Source organism: Gigantopelta aegis, chromosome 14 (genome assembly GCF_016097555.1).
Source record: "Gigantopelta aegis isolate Gae_Host chromosome 14, Gae_host_genome, whole genome shotgun sequence".
Lineage (NCBI taxonomy): Eukaryota > Metazoa > Mollusca > Gastropoda > Neomphalida > Peltospiridae > Gigantopelta > Gigantopelta aegis.
This window is the reverse complement of record NC_054712.1, coordinates 57772802-57784401: the sequence shown is the minus strand read 5'-3', so window position 1 is coordinate 57784401 and position 11600 is coordinate 57772802. Positions and strand designations below refer to the sequence as shown.

Sequence of the window (11600 nt, the reverse complement as noted above, 5' to 3'; positions counted from 1 at the left end):
TTCCCATTAGTGGCAAGGGATCTTTTATATGACCATCCCTCAGACAGGATAGCACATACCACGGTCTTTGATTTAACAGTCGTGATGCACTGACTGGAACGAGAAATAGTCCAATGGACTTTCCAACAGGGGTCGGTTCTAGATCGTCCGCGCATCAAGCCAAATGCTTTACCACTGGGCTACAGTCCACCCCCTGGGAGGGGTTAATAATATAGCAACAAATCTTCCTTTCCGTCCACATATTGCTTTTTGATTTTAAACATAATCCGTTGTTGTTGGGGTTTTAAAAAATATTTTTATTTTATTTTAGTATATTTAAAAGATAAAATAAATAAACCGACCAACTGTCAGTAATAAAGTGGGTTCTAGATCAACAAAACCTTTTTTTGCATATGTCCTAGTTAACTCATTCTAATTTTACAAAGGAAACAAGGAAATGCATTTTCTGAATATTACAAACGAGAAACTGTCAGCCTTTAAAATACATTAATAGCCACACATAGAAATGCCGTACCTTTAAAACATGTATCGTTTAATGTAATAGGACACTCTTCTTTTTACAACTTTATTTAAAAGCTTAAATATTAAAATAGAATACAATGACAAGACAAACTGATAATTACTATGGTGGGACCTGAGACAGAAAAACTAAACATTTTTAAAAGATGGCATAATTAACTGATTTTAATTCTACAAAGTAAGGAAATAAGGAAATGCTTTCGTGATTGATGAATATCTATTAGGCGGAAAAGCGTACATGTGCACGCCATTTCGCTGGAAATTAATTGTTTTTTGTTGTGTGAGAACAGTATAAATACAAGCGTTTTCTACACATCTTTACGTTGGGTATCCAGTCACACAGAAGACTTTGTAAGCTACCTAGGTAAGTACACTTTAATACATACATATATACATATGAATTATTTAAATATTAAAACATATTCTTTCTCTTGGCATGAAAAAAAATAGATTTAGTTACCAGGCAGTGTGAAACATGTTCGGCTATTACAGCGGGTTTTTTACTATTGAGTTCAGTGTTGAGAATTGGTCGGAATGTGATCATCGGTTTATAATTGGTTTACACGAATCGATCAACTTTCGATTATACAATAAGTGCATTATGTAGACTCAAAAACGATTTGAATTATTATGACTATGCATCTATTGTGTTCACCAGGAAAACCCTACAAATTGATAATATTTGCATATACCTATTCAATATCTGTGTTTATACATACACGTGCAAACAAACCCAAAGCCTGCCATATGTTGAACACATTCCATCATTCAAATTGTTGTAACAATTACCGTTAATAGTATACGCGATAATCGATTGTGGATCATTATAATCGCTAAACACATCAGTGGAGTCCACCCGATCAATTTAGATTACAATCGACAATTGGAACGGCATTAGTTAAATTACAAATTACTTACAACTGCTTGCTTAAACTACGACTTTGGCAAATCCAATAATAATGTAATTTGTTACTGGTGTTTTTGTTAGCTTCAAATGTATTTTAATATTCGTATCCAAAACAAGACACGTACGTCCCTCAATAACTAAGTTTAGACTTCAAAAGTCATTTGACTATTGTACGGTATTAATAGGCAATGATACATTTTATGGAACAAAGCATAACACAGCTACTTTCCAACTATCAAACGATTCACGTGTAAAAGCGGTGTGGGTATAACTATTTTCAAAGCTAGCTCTGGCATTCGTAAATTTTAAAAACGATTCACGTGTAAAAGCGGTGTGGGTATAACTATTTTCAAAGCTAGCTCTGGCATTCGTAAATTTTAAAAGCAATTGGCGGATTTTATTTTAATTTGGCGAAATCATTTCATGAAATAATTGTAAGTTTGTTAGAAAATAACTGCTTTTATAGCTTTTAAAGTTTAATATATAATGTAGCAAAAGTTTTGGCTGATTTTATATACCAATCATCGACAATGGAAAAATACAGAAACACAAAACAAGATTTTCATCAGCCGAATCAAATTCAAATTAAAACATTTGCCACAAGCCTTTTGCTATATATTTATTTATGCCAATACTTCTTTCAAGTTTAAACACTACGTTTCAATGGAATCTATGATTAAAATCAATTTTGATTGTGAACAAACGTTAACAACCTGCAAAAAGTTGTGGAATGTTGCGACATTTAGATAGAAAATAATACAAACATGAACAAGTGGGGACATTTGTCCTAGCTTGGCCAACAATGTTTTTCGACAAATGCTTGATCGAGTATACGGGCCTTTAGACAGCACGAGAATGTTTGAACTGGATTCTACATTGCTTAACCACCCTGTTTGATAATAATAATAATAATAATAATAATAATAAAGACCCTCCCCACAAGCTTTGTAAATTTCTTCCCTGGTTTTCTATTCATAAACGCTCTTGCTATAAACTGCATTCTGGAATATTTGACCACAGGGGATGGGGTATTAGCAAAGGGGCCAGGGAATTGTGTTAATATAGTAAATTAAACATAAGTTCATTATGTTAAAATAAAAGTTGCCTTTATTATACGAAATTAAATAGTAAAACAAAAATGTGCAAATAATATTTTTCTTCTTTCTGGTATTCCAGGTTCCAAGACTCACTTCACAGCAAAATGTCTGGGCTGTTCATCCTCTGTTTGTGCGCATGCGTGGTTATGTCGTCCGCGATCATCAACCCATACAGCTACAGTTATGGGGGTAAATATGATAATGAATACGTCTTTAATTGATTTAAACCTAACTCTAAACCACTGAGCCGTTAGAGTGATAGGCTTTGTATTTCAGCACAACAGGCTTGGCGGAGAGCAAGTAGACATTGGGGGCGGGTGGGGGAGGGGGGCTGACAGAGATCGAGGGCGCAAAGCAAAGTTTCTAGGGGTGTTCGAGGGGTATGCTACCCCGTAAAATTTTAAAAACTAGATGTCCTGAAATGTAATTTGCTGCATTGTACAAGCAAAGTCCATCTCTGACTTGAGATTTAGTACCAATGATATTTTTTATTCAGAATTATTGGGGCGGGAGGGGGGGGGGGGGGGGGCAGCCCCACCCATCCCGCTCCACTATGACCTTTACAAAAACGGAGGTTTTGACCAAGTAATGATGGCATATATCGCTTTGTAAGTGAACAGCCATTCTCTTTCTGGCTCATTTGTCTGTACTCCCGTTTCACAAGTGTCTATGGATCGTTCACGGTGATCATAACAGGTTTCACGAAAGTTGAGCCTATTCTGGCGTTCATATGATACCCATCGGGGCGATTGTGGGTCCGTGTCGGGGGAAGGTGGCCCCTCCCCTCTTGAGGGCCCAAACCACCTTATATATAACGTGGATCATGGATTAATTATTTTCAAACGAGATGGGGGAGTGAGCCGACCTCTACGACACCACACTGGATCCACGAATCTATTTTTATTTATTTGAGAGCTGGAGATAATTGAGTGAAAAACACGGTCTTGGGATCCAATAAGTTGAATCTATATATATAATTTAGTTAAGTCTTTATTATAACGGTTTACTTCTTCATTGAAGGATACAAAGGTGGAATGATGGGAGGTGGAATGTACGGAGGAGGAATGATCGGAAGAATCATCCCAGGACGCATACGTAAGTATCTATTAAAGTTATCGCGGTCTCTTGGCCAATAGTATACCGAAAGAAAGAAATTTAGAGAACGCAAATAATGACTGCAACCAAAACCATCATCCATAGTGTCGGAAGGCTAACCAGGTTACTGAGTTCAACGCTATATTAATGATAGTCAATGGCACATTATATTTTGGTAGTTCATACAGGCATACCTGCGCTAAAAGTAAATTAACTGATCGAAAATGTCACGTGTTCTCTACCCCCCCCCCCCCCCCCCCCCCCCATCATTGTTGTTTTATAATTCAGGTTTACATGAAATTGAGGCTCTCTGAATAAACCATTTTAAGCTTAGTTGTAATATGTCAGTTGGTTTTAGGCGTTTTGGTTTTGTTTTCTGAATTTATGTAACTGTTAAAACATTTTTTTCGTTCTTCTGAAAACCATGACTTTGGACACAGTAATTTCTTGTTGTTAACCATTAACATTTGGTTTCTCAGCAAAGCTATAGCACAAGAATGTTGTCAAATATTATTTTGTTTTGTTCTTAATGTGATTGTTACTAAAAGCCAATTTCTACTTTGTTTTAGGTTACAGACGATCTATCGCAATGCCAATCTACGGGTATCCGACATATGGAACCTATGGTGGATACAAAGGATCATATTATTACTAAACAGGTACTACTTCATCTTCGAATCACTAATTTCAGCCATATTGGAACTAAAGTTGTGACATTTGAAAGGGAATCAAAGAACGATGGTGTTACTAAGCAGGTTTTCATATTTGAGTCATTAATTGTAACTATATCAGATATATATCAATATTCAGCTTCTAGACTACAACCCCCACCACTGTCTAATTCTCAGGGGCGGATCGAGGAAGGCTATTTGTTGTTCGATTTGATTTTTTTTTAGGGATGGGGGGGGGGGGGGGGGGGGTGCACACAATCTGATTCAAATTTAAAGAGTAAACTAAATATATAAACTATAACATGAATATTTGTGTTTATTTTCAGTTCAGTTTTCGTGTTGATATTTTGTGGCGGTTGTCTTCAAATGTGTGAAGATATCCGACTATGTCCAATAAGACCTGAAATTCGGACTCTAAATTATTTAATAAACTCGTAAAACCAATGTTTTGCACTGAAGATGTTGTTTGTTGTACATAATAAACTTATTTCATTGATTTGCTTTCCTATTTTAACAACACTGCCAATACAGCAACACAAAATTAATTATGAGCTAAATTTGTAGGAAAAAAAACCCCTTGTCTTTAAATCGGATTAATTGAAACATTTAAAAAACAAGGACATGTTTACAAAGAACACTGCTCGTCTGCCCCCGTCTATATACCTCCCGAGCAGGCCGATCATACAGGATGAGATATGGACATGTTTAGAAGGAACACTGCCCGTCTAACCCTGTCTATATAGCTCCCGAGTAAGGCGATCATAGAGGATGAGCTATGGTCATGTTTAGAAGGAACACTGTCCGTCTGGCCCTGTCTATATAGCTCCCGAGTAAGGCGATCATAGAGGATGAGCTATGGTCATGTTTAGAAGGAACACTGCCCGTCTGGCCCTGTCTATATAGCTCCCGAGTAAGGCGATCATAGAGGATGAGCTATGGACATGTTTAGAAGGAACACTGCCCGTCTGGCCCTGTCAATATACCTCCCGAGTAGGGCGATCATAGAGGATGAGTTATGGACATGTTTAGAAGGAACACTGCCCGTCTGGCCCTGTCTATATAGCTCCCGAGTAAGGCGATCATAGAGGATGAGCTATGGTCATGTTTAGAAGGAACACTGCTCGTCTACCCCCGTCAATATACCTCCCGAGTAGGACGATCATGGAGGATGAGTTATGGACATGTTTAGAAGGAACACTGCCCGTCTGGCCCTGTCTATATAGCTCCCGAGTAGGGCGATCATAGAGGATGAGCTATGGTCATGTTTAGAAGGAACACTGCTCGTCTACCCCCGTCAATATACCTCCCGAGTAGGACGATCATGGAGGATGAGCTATGGCCATGTTTAGAAGGAACCCTGCCCGTCTGGCCCTGTCTATATAGCTCCCGAGTAGGGCGATCATAGAGGATGAGTTATGGTCATGTTTAGAAGGAACACTGCCCGTCTGGCCCTGTCTATATAGCTCCCGAGTAGGGCGATCATAGAGGATGAGTTATGGTCATGTTTAGAAGGAACTCTGCCCGTCTGGCCCTGTCTATATACCTCCCGAGTAAGGCGATCATAGAGGATGAGCTATGGTCATGTTTAAAAGGAACACTGCCCGTCTACCCCCGTCTATATACCTCCCGAGTAAGGCGATCATAGAGGATGAGCTGTGGTAGGATTCTTACACAGCAGACACTCGTTTCAACCTGTTAAAATGGACAGTATGTGTAGTTGTCTATAAGCATGCAACATGTTTGGATAAAGATACAGTCGAGTGAAACGAGTCCGAAACGAGGAAATGTCCTTACAAATAACGTAATACACATTGTACAACGTTTTTAAAAACGTAATAAAATGCATTTCTTGGTATTAGAAATATCTTAAAATGTATGTAATGTCGGATTTCAATTATCGAAATACGGCTGTCATAGTGAAAAATCCTGTCAAATATACTTTAAATAATGAAACAATACCTTAAATAATGAAACAAGTAACTTATGGTCCCAAAAAGTAGGAAATATGTTATTTACTGATCTAAAAAGTAGGAAATATGTTATTTACTGATCTATGTTGAAGAGGGCAAATTTGATATTGTAGTAAGACCCAGAAAAATTCATAAATCATATCATCATGAAGGTTGGAACTTTGTTTCAGTTTGATCTAGAAACGAAACAGAAAGTAAAACATATCATCATGAAGGTTGGAACCAAGTTTCACCATATGATCTAGACGAAGGACTACAACGTTTGAACTAGAAACATTGAAAATACTGAAACTCTCCACAATGAGACATTGTAAACGCGATTAAGGCGTTTTGAACTCAGAAATGACACATACCAAAATACTGAAACTCTCCACAATGCGATAAAATCGCAATGTTTATCGACTTTTCTCGTACGAGACAGTCATGTCGTTTGGAGTCGCCTTTAGATTGGATTCCTAAGCGTCACAAGACTCCAAACAATGAAAGCTATATTGCGGGACTTAGAAAACACACCACCAAATCCATGTTACAAACACTAACCACGATCCTCACCACGATCAAGGATGACAACACAGCTGTCTATTAATGTATGTAAGAGTCCTGTCCTGTATCGGGCAGTCTAAACCCGAGTGGCTCGGCTCTAGGTATAATCAGAGATAAGATCTTATATAAATATATATATATATAGCACGTTTAGTTCACTAGAAAACACAACAAAACACAATACACTTTGGAATCTGTATTAACACTACGGTGACAAATGTACTTGCCGCAGTAGTTAATTAACAACAACAATATAATAACAACCCAGAGCTAATCACTTAATTAGATAATCACTAGGTGTCTAGTTTACACAATATTCTAATCACTTCACCGTGATACAACACACACACGTGTGATAATTGAGAAACGCTTCCTGGGGAACTTAATTAATAAAGGAATTACAACTCTATTCCTAACTGGTTAATTTTTAATTAACCCTTAAATACTAATTCAGTAACCTTGTAATACAGAATTAATACTGGTACATATCACAATAAAGACAATAACCTACAGTTTACCTAGGTCCTCTAGGATGACCGGCTAAGCTTTATCTTACCAAATACTCGTATAAAAATATTAGAACAGTGAAGCCTACAATTTACTTCGTCAGATTACCGGAGACACTGTCTAAAGAATATTGGTATAATACAGTAATAATATATTTAAAGTCACATCAATCACATCAAGGTTATACAACAGAGCAGAAATATATATTTACCAAGTCCGGTCTGAACTAATATATTTCGTTCAGTTAGACCACGTCCGTTCCCCTGGATACTTCCAATGTTTCTCCCCGATATATCTAAAATCCTATCTATTTATTCAAAAATCCCAGACTGGTTCGGAGACAGTCGGCGGGACCGAATCTTATGATGTGTATATTTCCACAGCGACCAAGACGGTATATTTCCTTACAAGCCTAGACTGATCGACGCCTAGTTCGCTAGAGATACCAAGGTCGCGCGGAGGTATTACGTAACCACTCTCCACATGGCCTCCACAACTGGTCTTGGTGTGTATTGGGACGCAGGACTACCACCGTCGCGCGGGTGTATTACGTAACCAAGCTGCACACAGCCCTCTAAAACAATTAACATCGCCACAGGCGAAAAGATAAGAGCATGTCCCGTCACAGGAGGTTAGAATTTGTCGAACCGGTCTTATGTGTGGCAGTCCTCCTTCACCGGATTGTCAAAACGTCTTTTTGACACAACTTTGTTTAGAGATAGGAATGTTGATTATTATGGAAGCGGTTTTAGCGTCAACATTTAAAACAAATGAGATTAATCATTCTGGATTCTCAAAAGGTCCAGATCAAATTTATTATCAAATTAACTGTCAGAATCGGCAATCGATCCCTGAAAATGCCCGCGACGTGCCGCCATTGTTGTCAAGCGAAAATACTTACCGAAAACCACTTTTTGAACTCAAATTTCAAGGTATTTTCAATTGAAAAAATCAAAATAAAGGCATCATTTTCAAAACAAATCTTTTTTTAAAAATTATATTTCCGTTTCCAGTGAGTGCCGTGTGCAAAACGGCGGGAAATATGAATTGGGGAATGCACTGTATGCAGAATACAGTATGTCGACTGACGTGACGTTGGGCAAGATATCTCGCCTGCAATAGTCAGAAAGTCGAAGTTCTGATATAAATCGGTTCTTATTTTGACCTTTGTTTAAAACATTTAGGTGGGATTTCCTGTATTGTTAAATACGATGCCAGTTTGGCTAACAACTTCCATTTTTGACAAGTCTATTGACTATGGATTCATTGTTTTTAATTTTAAAATGAATAAATAAATCGGTTGTGATTTAAAGCATCTTTCTTTAAATTATTAATCAAGGTTTAAGATACCATTAAAGAGACATTCCGAGTTTGCTGCATTGTAAGATGTTTTCGACCAATAAACTATTTCTACGATTAAATTTACATATAAAATATATTTTCTGGTTTAGGATATCAGTGTCTGTAAATTCAATGTGTTTCTGGTCGTCTTAATATTTGTAAGAAGCCCAAACTGGATTTTGTCTTCAAATAATTTCGTACGTACGAAAAAATTATATGTTTGGAAATGAAATGAAATTTAACCTAGTACAAATATTAGAACGACCAGAAACACGTTTAATATACAGCCACTAATATTTTATGCAGAAAAATATATTTGATATGTAAATACAATCGTTAAAATCTTTGTTAGTGGATAACATCACAAAAAGTGCAGCAAACTCAGGAATGTCTCCTTTAATAACTCGTACCATCACATAAAACGAATGGCTCAGAAGTAATTAACACGATCATGACGATATACCTTCCTCGCATGGTGGAACTCTATCATGTCACAATCATGACGATATACCCTCCTCGCATGGTGGAACTCTATCATGTCACGATCATGACGATATACCCTCCTCGCATGGTGGAACTCTATCATGTCACGATCATGACGATATACCCTCCTCGCATGGTGGAACTCTATCATGTCACGATCATGACGATATACCCTCCTCGCATGGTGGAACTCTATCATGTCATGATCATGCAAAGCGTCTCAGTTGTAAAGGAGAAGTGTGTGTGTGGGGGGGGGGGGGATATGCATGTTTGAATGTTTAACGACACACCAGCACGAAAAATACATCGGCTATTTGGTGTCAAACTATGGTAAATGCAAAAAGAATGTGATGGTCAACATCAATATAACAATTGAAGATTGAAATAAAACACAGTGTAAAGGACTGTGCAAAAATACAAATATCACAGATAGATACAATTAAGATTTAGAATAAAAGTCAGTATCTCGAAAAAATTGTAATACAAGTTCTGGATGGAATCGAAATGATTCCATCACATTTCTCTGACCAAATATATCTTTTCGAGTTGCTGACAAATGCTTACACGCCACCAAAATGTGTCGCATCGTCAGAAGACATAGACAGTACTCACACTGAGGTGGAGGATCTTTCTTCAAGATACATGAATGGGTCAAGAAAGTATGACCGATGCGGGCACGACACAAGACTACCTCATCCTTCCTGCACTGTCTATAGGTGGAATGCCACTCTCCCAAGACCGACTTGATGGCATGAAGCTTGTTCGCATCCGCACCGTCCCAATCATGTTGCCAAGTCGAAAAGATAAATTTGTGAATGCTATATTTAAAATCAGTATACGGTACACCAACAATGGCATGAGGCAAATCCAAAGCAGACTTTGCTGTAGAATCTGCCTTTTCATTGCCTCTGATGCCAACATGGCTGGGCACCCAACAAAATACAACATCTTTATTGGCAATAGATAAAAAGACACACTTTCGTATCACCATCCCAATTAAGGGATGGTCCAGCTTCATATTGCGTAAAGCTTGGAGACACGAAAGTGAGTCGGTAAAAATAATAAATTTGAATGCAATCGAATCCTTGATTTCTGCTAAGGCTTTAATGACTGCTCAAACTTCAGCACTAAAGATCAATGCCGAGTCAGGCAGTCTAATGGAAAGGATTGTGTCTGATGGAAAAATTGTAGCACAAGTCACAGAATTTCCAACCCATGATCCATCTGTATAAACAGGAATGTAATCACGGTATTTCCATGAAAAATTGCTTATATACAACAGCGCAAGATCAAACACAATGTTAGGTGATGTAATACACCAAGGTGGTAAAACAAAATATGAAGGAGTTTCCAAAGTGTCTGATAAATCAATGTTGGAAAGCGATAAAAAAAAAACCGCTGACTGCGAAGACCAAATGTACGAATAGCATTTGGCCTTGCATCAAACAACTTCACATATTTGTTATCAAACACCGCATCATGTGTTGGATGTTTCAGTAATGATTTATTCTTGGTAGCATACTGCAGAGAAAGATTTGCACGCCTAGCACCCAAACAAGATTCGTGTGCATCAACGTACAAGCTCTCTACAGGAGATGTTCTAAACGCACCAAGACAAAGCCTAAGTCCCTGGTTGTGTATAGGATCTAGCATCTGCAAGTAAGACTTGCGTGCCGACCCATAATCAATCAACTAAAGATCTAAAACATCCTATGCTAACTTTTCTTGTCAGGACTGATAAATTAAAATGTCTTGTTTCTTTCTGTTTTTCTTCTTCTTTTTCATCTTAATTTCTGTTGTTTGTTCGGCTATTTATAATGAAATCCCGATAAGCCGAGAAGCAAGACGACCCTCGACTTGTTTAAAACCGCGACCACCTTCTTTAGTGTGTGTGTGGGTGTGTGTGTGTGTGTGTGTGTGTGTGAGCAGTAACATTAAAATAAAAGGCGTTGGGGAATGGTATCAATGTACCATCATTTTATGCACGAAAGGATACAAAACTGTAGTAGGATACAGTCGCCTTTGCAAAAATTATGCAGGCAGTGGTTTAGATTGTGGGATTGCTAAGTTTATGAGGGTGTATTCTTACTTGTACCACGCTTTGGTGTCGGTCCCTTTGATTTTACCCGTGGTGTATCCCATAGACCACGGGCGTGTCTGACCTAACTTTTAGCGATTGCTGAATGGCTGAAGAAAGTTACGCCTACAGGTCACATCTAGTTCAGCAGGAAGTAAATTGGAACATTGTTTTAAAAAGTAGCACTTTCATTAACATTACTAATAAAGCTACAATATAAATCTGTAATGGGGGCGTGGTACAAGCTAGTTATATCATCCTTTTCCGAGAGAATTGTCTAGATAGACCACGGTTATTGCGGCCGTTGAGTGACGGGTATAATAGATCTCGGGCTACGCCCAGAGGGTGGGTTAGTGGTGACCACATCTTTGGCCCTCCAGTTATGTATAC

At 38.0% G+C, this 11600-nt stretch overlaps 1 protein-coding gene across 1 annotated transcript in view; it reads left to right on the top strand.

The window, feature by feature from the left end:
• Positions 1-790: 790 nt before the first annotated feature.
• The window catches only part of LOC121388959 (acanthoscurrin-1-like), a 72233-nt gene continuing 61423 nt past the window's right edge, over positions 791-11600 (top strand). Inside the window, exon 1 of the mRNA XM_041520512.1 lies at positions 791-883. The gene's annotated coding sequence lies outside the window, so the exon portion shown is untranslated. The remainder of the gene's footprint in view (positions 884-11600) is intronic.